The following is a 14,012-nucleotide window of genomic DNA, read 5'->3' as shown; positions in this document are numbered from 1 at the left end:
ACATCTAACGCACCCTACATGTGCTTGGAGCTTTCGCAAAATTTAGGAAACACATTTCTTGATATAATAGCGACAGCTGGAGCTTTTCTTATATTTCATGTTACTTATATGTACCGTGGGGTACATTGTGGTGTAACTCGATAGGGGAGTCTTCCTCTATTGAGATTTGGGTCTTGGAGTCCTAGTTTGTTTAGGTGTCTTAGAGTTAGTCTCTAATTTATTTTGTAATTTAGACTTTGAGTTGTTAATAGGTTTTATTTCTGATTATGTACTATGTTGAATATAAATAAAGTTTTGCCGGGGACTGCCTAGTATCGGCTGTTGCTCTCTAGTCAGTCCTCCCTTTCTTTCTAATGAAGGATGACTCGTTGACCCGTGACCTGAACCCAGATACACTAGAGTGGCCAGGTTCATTATGTCGATGTTGCACATGTTGCACATGTGATTATTTCCATATTTATAATGATCTTTAATTATAAATAAAATGATGGCTCTGTATTCCTGACAAGCCAAATTATTCTCTCTCTTTTCTCTCCCTCTCTCAACTTGGTATTAGAGTGAGAAACCCTAAATAATTTTTTTGGTTTTCTTTCTTCTTCTTCACCGCTGCCAATAAAGCACCACCACCGATCTCAAGGCCCCGGCCTCACCATGTCATACATGGTTGACTGAACATGCGCAAATGCACATTGTACCACGTATGACAGTCACTAACAACCACTAACCACGGTTGCCGCCTTCATCCGCCACCACCATTCCGGCTCCAATGGCCACTCCACCACTACCATTGGGACCGATCGCCAAGGACTCCTACCCCTGCCTATTTGCACATAACCAGGGCCTCCAGCCCCTGTCGCACTAAGCCAGGGGCTTCCACCCCCTTGTTACCTATTGTCAGCGCCTCCTGCCCCTGTCGTTTGACTCCAGGGCCTCTCAACCCTACCGCCTGGTCCTCTCGACCCCCTGCCAGCTCCGCCTGGCTTCTCCAGGGCTCCGCCTAGTTCTACCAACCTGCATCAGTCCCTCAGTGGCCCCTGTCGCCTCCGCCTAGACGCTCTAGTGACCTCTGTCGCCTCTGCTTGACCCCAGTGGTCCCTGCTGCCTCTGCCCATACTCTAATGGCCCCTTACTGATTTATCTAGGCCCGTTGACTCACTGTCGCCTTGCCTAGACCTCTCCAGCCTCTCTACAGCCTTCTTTTGTGTCGTTGCTGCCTCTACTTTGTTGTGAGTAGTATCTTTTTTAATTATGGTACCTTTGATTGGTTTTAATGGAGGGTTCTAGCACATTCGTTGCTACTGGAAGCAGTGAGCTGAGTCACCCTATTGCTCCTCACCATCGTCCCACTCTCCAACCTAGACCCACTAAGTTGAATGGATCAAATTACTTAGCATGGTCTCGTACCTACCTTCTTACCATCCGTGGTAATCATTTTTTGGGATATATTACTGGTGATATAACCTTGCCCACTGAATCTCCGGCTATGGACAATTGCTTAGCTAATGATGCCATGATCATGTCGTTCTTGTTGAACTCCATGGAATCTTCAATTATTTCCACCTTTGTCCTCCTCAACTCAGCCAAGGATTGATGTGGTGTTGCGAAGCACACTTATGGTCAAGCCAGCAACTACGCCCAAATATATGACATTCGTCGTCAAGCTCAGAAAACTGAATAGAAGGGTCTCTCTGTGTCTGCCTATTATTCTGCCCTGATGACAATAGGGCAACAATTGGATTTCTATCATCCTGTTACCATGACTAGCCCTATTGATACTGCTACATTTGTGAAGGAACGTGAAATGGAACAAGTTTATGCTTTCCAACAAAGCTTTCAAAGAAATCCAATATTGCTTAAATCTGATTTATATTGAAGGAGTTATGTTTCGATCAAACTTAATTTAGTGTGCGCGAATTCTATTAAAATCGCTTTGAATGAAAGTTTTTTTTTACATATCAAAACAATCTATTATTAACCACACTTCGGGCTTTTAGCAATGTTTTTCCATATTAAGATTTATGGAATTTTTAGATTCGAGAAAAACCCCAGCATTAGAAAGTTGAAAATTGCACCTACCGCCGAAAATCCAGTTTTTGTTCTTGAACTGGGGGGTTGACTTTTTATCCTTTTGGAATTTGATTATTTAACTATTTTATTGAATTCAAATAGGGGGTATTTGCTTATTTATGAAATATTATTTATTTCATTTACTTAAATGATATTAGGCATAAATAAGTGTTTGTCCTAGTTTTTGGCATAAGTAAGTGCCTATCCTGGTTTCCTACTAAGTCAAACTCCTATTTGGACTTTGATTTTTCAAAATCTGATAGTTTCATTGTGTTTAAGTGGCCCAAAATAGGTTATACACCAAGTTTCATGACCAAACTACGTCAAAAACCCACCGAAACAATCAAACGAGTTCAAAAAAAAAAGGGTTTTTGTCAAATGCCCCCCTAAAAATGCCCATTTGTCCAAATGCCCCCTTACAACTTTTCTAATTTTAAACTCCTCCTATTTTCAACAAATTGTAGCATTTTGGTCTAGTCCGTTAATTTAGGACGTTAGACGCTAGTTTTAGGGAGTGTAATAACCAAAATGCCCTTGTGACAAAAACCAACAAAAATTAAAAAGTAAAGTGACCAAATTGCCCTCATCTTCCCCAAATGGTTTAGGATTTGAAATTGAAAATCAAACCCTAAACCATTTGGGGAAGATGAACCCTAAAATCAAACCCTATAATCACCCATCAATCCAATCGTAATTTCTTCTGCAAATCGAAAAATCGAAGAGAGATGGGAAGATGATAGAGATTGGGTTGGCCTTCAAATCCGACTTCTCCAACTTCGTTTCCCATCTACAGAATTCGGACTACCAGATGGTTGTGAGAATGTCGATCATGTCCCGTCACGAGAACTGATGATAAACTTCTTCAACGCTGCAAGCATGCTTCAACCAGCATTAGAACAATCTCTTCAAGAAATGGAACCATACCCAAACTGCAACCACATAAACTAAGAAATTCTGAATGAATGAAATTCCTGTTACAGGAAAAGAAAATTAAAATACAGGGGGTTTGGTTTATAAATTACAATTTTACTATCGAAGAAACCCTAATTTGGCTTGATGATTGATCTCGAGGGAACTGGGAACCCAATAAAAAGTGTTTGTTTCCTCTTAATCTTCTCTGTTCAGGAGGAGGGTTTCTATTGAAAATGCCAATAGAGGATTTGGTTGTTCTCATGGTTCAACAGGAAGGTGGTGGATCCTCTCTTTGCAAATTCTCCACAGGTAATAGGTGTCTCCAAAATTTCTGCTCAACCGAAGTGGGTGGCTCTTATATCGTTTTTTCCCCCTCTTTTCATTAGGGTATTTCGTTTCAAGTTTCTCTGCAGAGACGTGTGGGGTGCGTAGGATAAGCAGATTCCTTAATGCACCATGAAATTTAACTCACTGGATTCATTCCTTAAGTTGCAAGTAAGATTTTTTGATAACAAACTATGATAACAGATAGATATACAAGCAGACGAAGAGGGGAAAAGGGTTGGATTGCAGAAACTCAAACAATTGCAGCAAGCATTTGGAAATCATTCGAAAAGTAGATGTAAAGTTTGGATTCGATCCCATCTCTCTTTGATTTTTCAATTTGCAGAAGAAATTACTATTGGATTGATGGGTGATTATAAGGTTTGATTTTAGGGTTCATCTTCCCCAAATGGTTTAGGGTTTGAAACTGGGTTTGATTTTCAGTTTCAAACCCTAAACCATTTGGGGAAGATGAGGGCAATTTGGTCACTTTACTTTTTAATTTTTGTTGGTTTTTGTCACAAGGGCATTTTGGTCATTACACTCCCTAAAACTAACGTCTAACGTCCCAAATTAACGGACTGGACCAAAATGCTACAATTTGTTGAAAATAGGGGGGAGTTTACAATTAGAAAAGTTGTAAGGGGGCATTTGGACAAATGGGTATTTTCAGGGGGGCATTTGACAAAAACCCAAAAAAAAAAGTGCACCAACTCGGTTTTTGGCCTGACTGAAACCAGGTCCGAAACTGATTTCTCGAACCTTGCCTTAGATCATTCATTCATAGATGTTTCAAGCCCCCCAAGATCCAAACCCGAAAGTCCCTCTTACATTGAGCACCAAACCTGCAAACCAGGCAGATTCCAGAATTACCGCCACTCCTGGTTTCAGCAGGCTTTGATTTCTTGTTTGGTACTTTGTAGGGACTGTTACTGGGTGCTTTTAAGAGATTCCAGGATTTGGATTATTCTCCGAAAGTTTCGTCTCAGACCACATTAGCTTGAGTGAGATTTCTCACCTTGAATGAGGTTGGGTTTCTGCTGAATTCTCTGGTTTCGTATATGGCTGATAAATCATGAGATTGAAGACAACCCCCCCCCCCACACACAGTTCCTTTTGTTGCTTTATTTTATTCCCCCCTTTCCCTTAATGCCCCTCACCATCTCTCTTATCCCCTTATGTCCCTCTGTTTGAGTTACAAGTCTACACTACAACAACAACTCAAGCCTTATCCCAACTAAATGGGATCGGCTACATGGATCCTTTCAAAACAAAGTAGGGAGAAATGAGGTCCTCACTAAGGGAAATGAAAGTAAGAGGACTGAAGAATAAAAATGAAGAAAAGATATAAGAGAAATGAGAAATGGAAAATGAAAGTAAGAGAAAAGAGGATAGCCTGAAAAATCAGAAAAATCTCAGCTACATGGTGTCGACAACGTGGATCCTTGCCCTCCAATAGGCTCTATCTTGAGATCATACTTCCAAGTCTACCCTCACTCAATAAATACTAATCCCTGTTACATCCTTGTCTACCAAATAGCTCCTTAAACATTCTAGTTATTTATGGTCCTACCACTCCCCCTTGCAAACTTGGAGTTATTTACAGAATTGACATTTTCTTCCTACTTTTGGATATTGCACAATTGGGGATGCCCATTGCGACCCAACCTTAGAGTTTTGAACCCGAGTTTGCATCATTGGTTTTTTTCGTTATTTTGGCCAAATCACTCCTATTATCCTATAAAAGCGTGGAACAAGTTGTGGGTGATGCAATCCGAGGTTCTAAAAACTGATTCAGATCGCTTTGGGCCCACCCAAACACTTAAACAACTCAAGTATTATGAACAATGACAAAACTGTAATTCCTGTAACAATCCAGCACTTAATAAAGGGAAGTAACAAGTAATGGCACTTCCGTAATTCATTGGAACTTCAAGACACAAGCGAAGGGAATGTAATGTATTAGCGGGAAGGGTAAACTTGGAATGAAAAATAAATAAGGGTAAAGGGTAATATTTCTAAGAAGGAAAGGTATTTTATGAAGTTAAGAAATAAGATTCCAAAGCAAAGAGGAACAGTATCGTCTTCCTACTCGACCAAACAATCCAGCGGGCATATCTCACCAATTTGGGCTCCAATCGAAGTGAAATTTCAGGAGGGAATTCTCAACTCTTAGATCTGTCATGAATGGACAACAACAGATCAAATCGTCAAACAACAGTTGAGTATTGAACCTCTGAAACCAGATCTGGCAGACTTCACTGTTGCAGGTTCCTTCAACAAGTCGGGTCTCACTACCTGCGTGGGATGATGGTGCCAAATCGCCCAGGTTGGATCACCCTTAGGTAAGGGAATGTATGCACAGAATTTAGGAGAAGAAACGAAAAGAAACAGAAGATAAAAGAGAGAAGAAGAAAGAGAAACTCGCAAGGGAAGAGAAAAGGAAATCAACGAAGGGGAGGAAGGCTGGTAGGGTTCATGGCCAGCAAGCCTTCACACACGCCAATAGGCAACAACTCAATTACCTCAACTCTCTACTTAATTTCATTCCAATTCATTCCCTTAACTCCATCATTTTTTTTTGGGGGGAATAAAGAATTCATTATCAAAGAGGAAAAGATACAAGGGCCCCCCTTCGGTGGAAAAGAAAAAGAGAAAGAACCCAAGCAAACAATCCAAACGAAGTTGCAGCCACCCTTCAAGGGGGAGGGGCAACGGGCTGCAAAATAGAGAGGGGCAGACCCCAGGAGAGAACAATGAGCTTGTTCCCTGGGGATTGGGGAATCCCTTGCATTAAGATGGGGGAGCAGGGAAAGCTTAGAACTAACATCGAAGTAGATGAAATTCCAAATCTTATCAGATGATCGAGAGTTGGTCCATCTGCGAAGATTACGTTTCATCTAAATGTGGTTAATGGCCGCACCAAAGGCAAGTTTTCTAGTTGTAACAGAACTGAAACTAAAACTAATCTGCAGCAAGAAAACTAGAAGGAGAAAGCATAGAAGAGAGAAGAAGACCTGAGAAGAGGAGTAAAACCGAGAGAGAGAGAAGACTTCTCACGATTTAGTTGAATGACGAAATCGTGAGAGACGATTTTATTTATAATAGAACTTAGGGAATTACAATAGAAAACCCCAAAATACCCTTGAGACATAAAACTAATTAGAACTAATTAGAAAGAACCATAAAGACATAAATAACCCCAAAAAACAGAACACAATAATCTTAACACTCCCCCTCAAGCTGGAGCGTAGACATCACCAAGATCCAGCTTGGAACAGCCACTTGCAAACTGTGGTCGAAACAAAGCTTTGGTAAACATATCTCCAAGCTGAAACTGGGATCGAACAAAAGGAGTAGTAATCAGCTTCTTTAGAACAGCATTGCGAACAAAATGACAGCCAACTTCAATGTGCTTGGTTCGTTCATGAAACACAGGGTTGTTGGCAATATAGATAGCAGCCTGGTTATCACAGTACATCAACATGGGCTGATCACTGAAATAACCAAGCTCATGAGTAAAGGAACGAACCTACATCAATTCAGCAGCTGTATGAGCCATAGCTCTGTACTCAGCCTCTGCACTGGAACGAGCAACAGTAGTCTGTTTCTTGCTCTTCCAAGTAACCAAGTTACCACCAAAGAAGGTACAATAACCTGTAGTAGATCTACGATCACCATCAGAGCCAGCCCAATTGGCATCAGAAAATCCAACAATGCTAGTATGTCCATGACGGTGATAGACAAGCCCCTTGCCAAGAGCACCCTTAAGGTAACGTAAAATACGACAAGCAGCCTCCCAATGAACTTGCTTAGGCGTCTGCATGAACTGACTGATAACACCCACAGCAAAAGAAATATCAGGACGAGTACCTGTAAGATAGATAAGTCTACCGACCAGACGTCGATACTGGTGTGGATCACCAAAGTCTATGTCATCAGAAGCACCAAACTTCACATGAGGATCCATAGGAGTATCAATAGGTTTACAACCCAGCATACCTGTCTCATCAAGTAAATCAAGAACATACTTCCTTTGGGACAAGCTTAGACCGCGAGAACTACGAACAACCTCAATGCCAAGAAAATACTTGAAGTTACCCAAATCCTTAATCTGAAAGTTGTTAAGAAGATATGTCTTCACCTATGCAATCCCAAAAGCATCATTACCAGTAATAATAATATCATCAACATATGCAGCTAAGATGACCACATTAGACCCCTGTCGTCTAACAAAGATAGAGTGATCAGAGTAGCACTAAGAAAATCCACAACCAGCAACAACACTGCTAAATTTATCAAACCAGGAACGGGGTGACTGTTTCAGTCCATAAATTGCCTTATGAAGGCGACAAACTCAGACATTATCCTCCCCCCGAGCAACATAACCAAGAGGTTGCTCCATATACACCTCCTCCTGCAGGTCACCATATAAGAAAGCATTCTTCACATCCATCTGGAAAAGGGGCCAGTCAAGGTTAACAGCCAAAGAGAGCAAAATACGAATTGAATTCAGCCTCGCAACAGGAGAGAAAGTCTCAAAATAATCGACCCCATAGGTCTTGGTAAACCCCTTGGCAACCAAACGGGCCTTGTGCCGCTCCACAGTACCATCGGGATTGTACTTCACCGTGTACACCCAACAACACTTAACAAGATCTTTACCAGGTGGGAGATCAACCAAAGACCAAGTCTTACAAGAGATGAGAGCCTCCATCTCCACATCCATAGCATTTTTCCACTTAGGGTGAGACATAGCAAGGGTATAAGAAGTGGGAATAAAAGTAGAATGTAATGCAATAGCAAAAGCACGATAAGGAGGGGGAAGATGAGAAACAGACACAATTTGCCAGAGGATAAAGAGGACGGGTAGTGCAAGTACGAGTACCTTTTCTCTGAGCAATAGGGAGATCATCAACACCAACAGGAGGATCTACAGGCAAAGAACCAGCTGGTGGCGGTAAGGTGGGGCTGCAATAGGTTGAAGTGGGAGCAGCGGCTGCTGTTGGTGACGACGCACATAAACCTGTACAGGCGGGGCAGCTATTGGCAGAGGAAGAGGAGGAAGAGGAGTAGGGGCAGCAACCCGACCAACTTCATCAAGAGTAACATCAACAGAGGAACCAGCAAAATAAGGGGAGCTCTCGAAAAAGGTAACATCAGCAGAAACAAACTGTTGGCGAGTAACAGGGTCAAAACATCGATACCCCTTCTGGGTACGAGAATATCCAAGAAAGAAACACTTAACAGCCCGAGGAGATAATTTATCAAGCCCGGGGCGAAGCACATGAACAAAACACTGACAACCAAAAACACGAGGAGGAAGAGAGAAAACAGCCCAATCAGGAAACACAATTTTGAAAGGAATTTGATTATTTAGAACAGATGAAGGCATGCGATTAATTAGAAAACAAGCTGTCAACACCGCATCTGCCCAATAGCGTTTAGGAACATGCATATGAAACATCAAAGAACGAGCGACATCTAACAAATGGCGATTCTTACGCTCTACCACACCATTTTGTTGGGGTATATAAGAACAAGAAGTTTGGCGAAGAATGCCATTGTCAAAACAAAACTGAGAGACCTCACGCTGAATTAATTCAAGGGCATTGTCAGTACGCAAAGTTTTTAAAGGAACACCAAATTGAACTCGAATTTCATTATAAAACTGTTTGAAGACAGATACAAATTCAGATCAATCCTTCAAGAGGTACAGCCATGTCATCCAAGAATGATAATCAATAAAACTAACAAAATAAGAAAACCCTAACCGACTTTTGACCCTACAAGGACCCCAAATATCCGAATGAACCAACTGAAATAAAGAAGTACTCCTAGACTCTGGACTCAAAGGAAAAACAGTACGATGATGCTTGCCAAACTCACAAGCTTCACACTCGATACGGGAGACAGACTTGCAACTGGGAACAAGGTGTTGCAGCTTAGATAGAGAAGGATGTCCTAGCCGATAGTGCCAATGTAAAGGAGATACGCCAGGAGAAGTAGCAACCGCTGCAGTGCAAGAAGTCCCCAAATCAAAGTAATATAGGCCTCCCTTCTAATACCCGCCACAAATCCTCGTCTTTGTTGCAAGGTCCTGAAAGACACAATAAGAAGGGTGAAAGGTTATAGAACAATTCAAACTTTTAGTCAATTGACTAACAGACAAAAGATTAAGAGGAAGCTTGGGAACATGGAGAACATTAGTTAAAGATATGTCAGAAGACAAGGAAACTTTTCCATGCCCAGTGACTGGTATAGAGGATCCATCTGCAATAGAAATCCGAGATGACAAAGAAGGTTGTGTGTAAGATGAAAATAAATTAGGCTTACCGGTCATGTGAGAAGATGCTCCGGAGTCAATGACCCATGGAGAGGATGAGGACGCGAAACAAGCAGTAGTACCTGAGTGGGCAAGGACAGCTGTAGATGTAGAAGAAGAAGCCTCAAGTTGCTGGACTCGTTGTAAGAGTTGAGAAACTAAATCATTAGAAGAATTACCACCATCAGTAGAGGATCCCGGGGTAGTGTCGGAAGAGTGCACAGAATCAGCCCCTCCATCAGATACAGCAGAGTTTACAAATTGCTCACGGGCCCACTGTGGTTTGCCATGTTTGAGCCAACACTTATCAATAGTATGATTAGACCGATTACAATGAGTGCACCATCGAGAACTAGCATCAACAGAACCAGAACCAGCAGTGTTAGACATATTCCCACGACCTCCAGAACCAGCTCCACGACCACGCCCAAAGGTAGAACCACGACCCCAAGAAGAGGTACCACCACCACCACGGCCACGCCCTCCAGTAGAAGTAAAAAGGGCAGAATTATCTTTGTTGGTAGGAGCTGAATCAGACTTCACCACTGAAGGGGATACAACTCTCTGGAGCCGACAATATGCTTCATTCATAGAGGGGATCTTCTCTCCAGCCAACAATTGACTTTTGACGGATTGAAGATCAGAATCTAACCTAGAGAGAAATTTGGCAACCAAAAATTCAGAACATTGGGACTTAATTACAGCAGCATCAGTAGATATAGGCTGGTATACATTAAGTTCTTCCCACATCCCCTTCAATGAACTGTAATACTCACCAAGGGATTTTCCATCTTGTTTAAAAGAGAAGAATTTCTCATAGAGATCATAAATTCGGGACAGATTTGTATCTTGAGAGTAGCTTTGCTTGAGTTCTTCCCAAACACCCTTGGCAGTTTTATGAAACATAACACTAGAAGCAATGGAGGGTTCCATGCTATTCCAAAGCCAGCAAAGAAGGGTTGCATTCTCAGCCTTCCAATCATCATATTTGTCATCAGTAGATGTCAGAGGTTCCATGATAAGGTATTTCATCTTCCGGCAAGCAGTGATATAGACCTCAACGGCTTGAGACGAAAGTAGATAATTAGAAGCGCCATTCAGCTTAACACTGGTAATCTGAATGTTAAAGTTGTCAGTAGAAGACTTAGTATCAGCCATTAGAGAAAATAATAGATGCAAACACCAATGTCGATAACAGCCCAAGAGAAAACAAAACCAAAAAACCCTGATCAGGGTAAAATCGATAGCCTTGAAGAATAGGGCAGAACAGCCCAATACAGAAGTATATTCTTTGATAATAACCAGTAATAATGATGTATAATCACTGTAAATCCAGCAGCAAGAATGAAGAACAGATCCCAGAGAAAAACAAATCGATTTCCACAGAATTTTGGAATATCGATTGTCAAGGTTTTAGGGCAAGCAAGGAACCAATCTTTAAGGGCTTCGAACAGCAACAGGGACACACACAAGCAGTTGCAGCATAGCAGAGAACTCTAGTCCTTCATGAATATATGACTAGAGTTCAGATCAATAGAAGCAGCATATGGTTGCTGTAGACCACGATATAAACAAGGAGGTGAAAAACCTTCAAAACAGCAGCAGCAAGGAGAATCTCGTGGATCAGAATTCAATGCTCTAATAACATGTAACAGAACTGAAACTAAAACTAATCTGCCGCAAGAAAACTAGAAGGAGAAAGCATAGAAGAGAGAAGAAGACCTGAGAAGAGAAGGAGTAAAACCGAGAGAGAGAGAACACTTCTCACGATTTAGTTGAATGACTAAATCGTGAGAGACAGTTTTATTTATAATTGAACTTAAGGAATTACAATAGAAAACCCCAAAATACCCTTGAGACATAAAACTAATTAGAACTAATTAGAAAGAACCATAAAGACATAAATAACCCCAAACAACAAAACACGATAATCTTAACACTAGTGATATCACAAATAGATTTCCCTGCAAAGGTCATGTCCATCCAAATCCATTCTCTCTCAAGGGGGAGGATACTTCTATTGCTTGGCCAACATTTACTCAGGACTCTATTTAGGAAAGGGGCAAGAGAAGAATATGTGATCAGCATCGTCAGTACCATTCCAGCATAAGCAGTAAGAGGGAGAAACCTGAATGTGGCAATGGATGAGGAAGCTGTGGTGGGGGATATAGCCTTTGAACCAAACAATCTAGCGCCAAGGAGACAAAGGACCTCTAAATCTGACGAATTCCCAGGCTGAGGAGGAGCTCCAGACAACATTGCCACCCCTACCTCTCGGACCTAATGGAAGGGAAGGGAAGGCATTCCAGATATCTAGCAATAGGGGGGAGGAGAGCGGTAGGGGGTCTAGTGAACATTGTAGATGATGGTAGCAACCAAGGTTTAAAATCTTGTTTCGTTTCGGTGTTTCAATCTGACCGAAATATCCGAAATTTGGTATTTTTCCTGCAAGGTTTCGGTTGGTCATTTCGGTGGGTTTTAGGCCAAATTAAGGCATTAAACTTCATGGAAACCCTATTTTAGGATATACGAACACATGTAAATGTTCAAATTGCAAAACAGGATCCATGAAGCCGACCCCATTTAATTGGGATAAGGCTTAGTTGAGTTGAGTTAATTTGACAGGAAGCTAACATTTTTGGGTGGTTTGGACTTTGGAGGCAACATCTCAGCTATCCATCACCTTCTTTAACTGCAAATTACAACTTCTTGACAGAAGGATATTCATCAAGAATGCACACGTTGTGAACCTTCAATTAGTCAAACTCAAAGAAAGGTTCATCAGCCTCGTATAAAGCTTTATCAACCCAAGCTAGAAGATTAGCAATGGTTATAAGGAATAAAATTATTGATACTTCAATCTCATACCGACCGATGCAGAATTTAGGACAGCAAGGAATACTGGGATAGTCCCACAACAGCAGGCACAACTCAAAAACCAGCAAGCAACAGAAAACAGACAATATAAAGCAAAAAGGGGCTCCCCAGCAAGATTCTTTCATTCCAAAGTGGGCATTCGCCAAGGCTACCCCCTGTCCCCTTTCCTGTTCTCCCTGGCTCTGGAAGTCCTCTCTAGAAGCCTTCAATCCAAAACAGATCTCTACGTCATCTCCCCTATTCCCAAATGCAAGCATATTAACCTCACCCATCTAGCCTTTGCAGATGATCTGATGATCTTCTCTAAGGCTACCCCTTCCTCTATCTCTGCCATCATTGACTCCCTCCACCTCTTTGAATCCCTTTCGGGTCTCCGCATCAATCTCCTCAAATCCAAAATCTTCCTCACTGGCATCCCCGAGTCGGTTAAAGATTCTCTCCTACGCCCGACGGGGTTTTCCATTGGTTCTCTCCCTGTTAATTACCTCGGCCTTGCCCTCATTCCTGCAAGGCTATCCAGCCATCACTGCGCTCCCATGCTTGACAATATTCGCACAAGGCTCCAGCTTTGGAAAGGTAAACTCCTATCCTATGCTAGCAGACTGGAATGTGTCAAATCTGTTCTCCAAGCCTCATACATCTATTGGAGTGGCATCTTCGGAATCCCTAAAGCCACCATCAAGGCAATGGAGCGTCTCTTTTGCGCTTTTCTCTGGAAAGGGTCCGACTCCTCCAAATTCCTCCATCCCTCTAGCTAGAAGTCCATCTGCCTCCCCAAATCCGAAGGAGGACTGGGCATCCGTCGCATTCGCGACTCCAACACTGCGGGCATCCTTAAGCTGATTTGGAAAATTTCTTCCCGCCAGGAATCCATTTGGGTCAATTGGGTCTACTCCCATCTTCTCCAATCAAATTCCATTTGGACTGTCAAGATTCCCTAGGATTGTTCTTGGATTTGGCGCAAAATCCTCCTTCTTCGGCCTCTCGCCCTCCGTGGCACCTCAGCTTCCATTGCTGATGGCTCCTCCATCTCCCTCTGGCTTGACCCTTGGCACCCTCTTGGGATTCTCTTCAACCTCCTCGGCCCTAGGGCGATCTATTCTTCGGGTCTCCCTAAAGCCTCTTCCCTTTCCAGACTCATTGCCTTAGGATCCTAGTTCCCCCCTCCATCTCTTAACCCCACTATCCTTTCCTTGATTTGGCAGACTCTCCCTCCCCTCCCCCCCCCCCTTCTCCCCCCCTAGTAGATAAGATTATTTGGCTCCCTTCCTCCAATGGCTCTTTCTCCTCCAAATCAGCCTAGAACTTTGTTCAAGATCCTAGCCCCACCATTCCCTGCCACAAACTTATCTGGTTCAAGGGCCATATCCCTCGCCATAGCTTCATTGCCTGGAGATCCCTCTGACTTTCCCTTCCTACCCAAGCCTTCCTGCTGCACCGCAACATCCCTGTTTCCCCTTCCTACGCCCTCTGTTGGAATGGTCATGAGGACATAGCCCACCTTTTC

The 14,012-nt window shown here is 42.5% G+C and overlaps 1 protein-coding gene and 1 long non-coding RNA gene across 5 annotated transcripts in view; one reads left to right on the top strand and one right to left on the bottom strand.

The window, feature by feature from the left end:
- Positions 1 to 14,012, bottom strand: part of LOC122659695 (SWI/SNF-related matrix-associated actin-dependent regulator of chromatin subfamily A-like protein 1) — a 152,594-nt gene that overhangs the window by 129,408 nt on the left and 9,174 nt on the right. The window lies entirely within an intron of this gene.
- Positions 2,817 to 12,551, top strand: LOC122659696. Its single transcript, XR_006332533.1, has 3 exons — positions 2,817 to 2,898; positions 6,853 to 6,854; positions 12,539 to 12,551. It is a non-coding gene; the product is annotated as an uncharacterized LOC122659696 (long non-coding RNA).

This window comes from Telopea speciosissima, chromosome 4 (assembly GCF_018873765.1).
Source record: "Telopea speciosissima isolate NSW1024214 ecotype Mountain lineage chromosome 4, Tspe_v1, whole genome shotgun sequence".
NCBI lineage: Eukaryota > Viridiplantae > Streptophyta > Magnoliopsida > Proteales > Proteaceae > Telopea > Telopea speciosissima.
The sequence above is the reverse complement of the archived record's forward strand: the minus strand, read 5'-3'. Positions and strand labels throughout refer to the sequence as shown.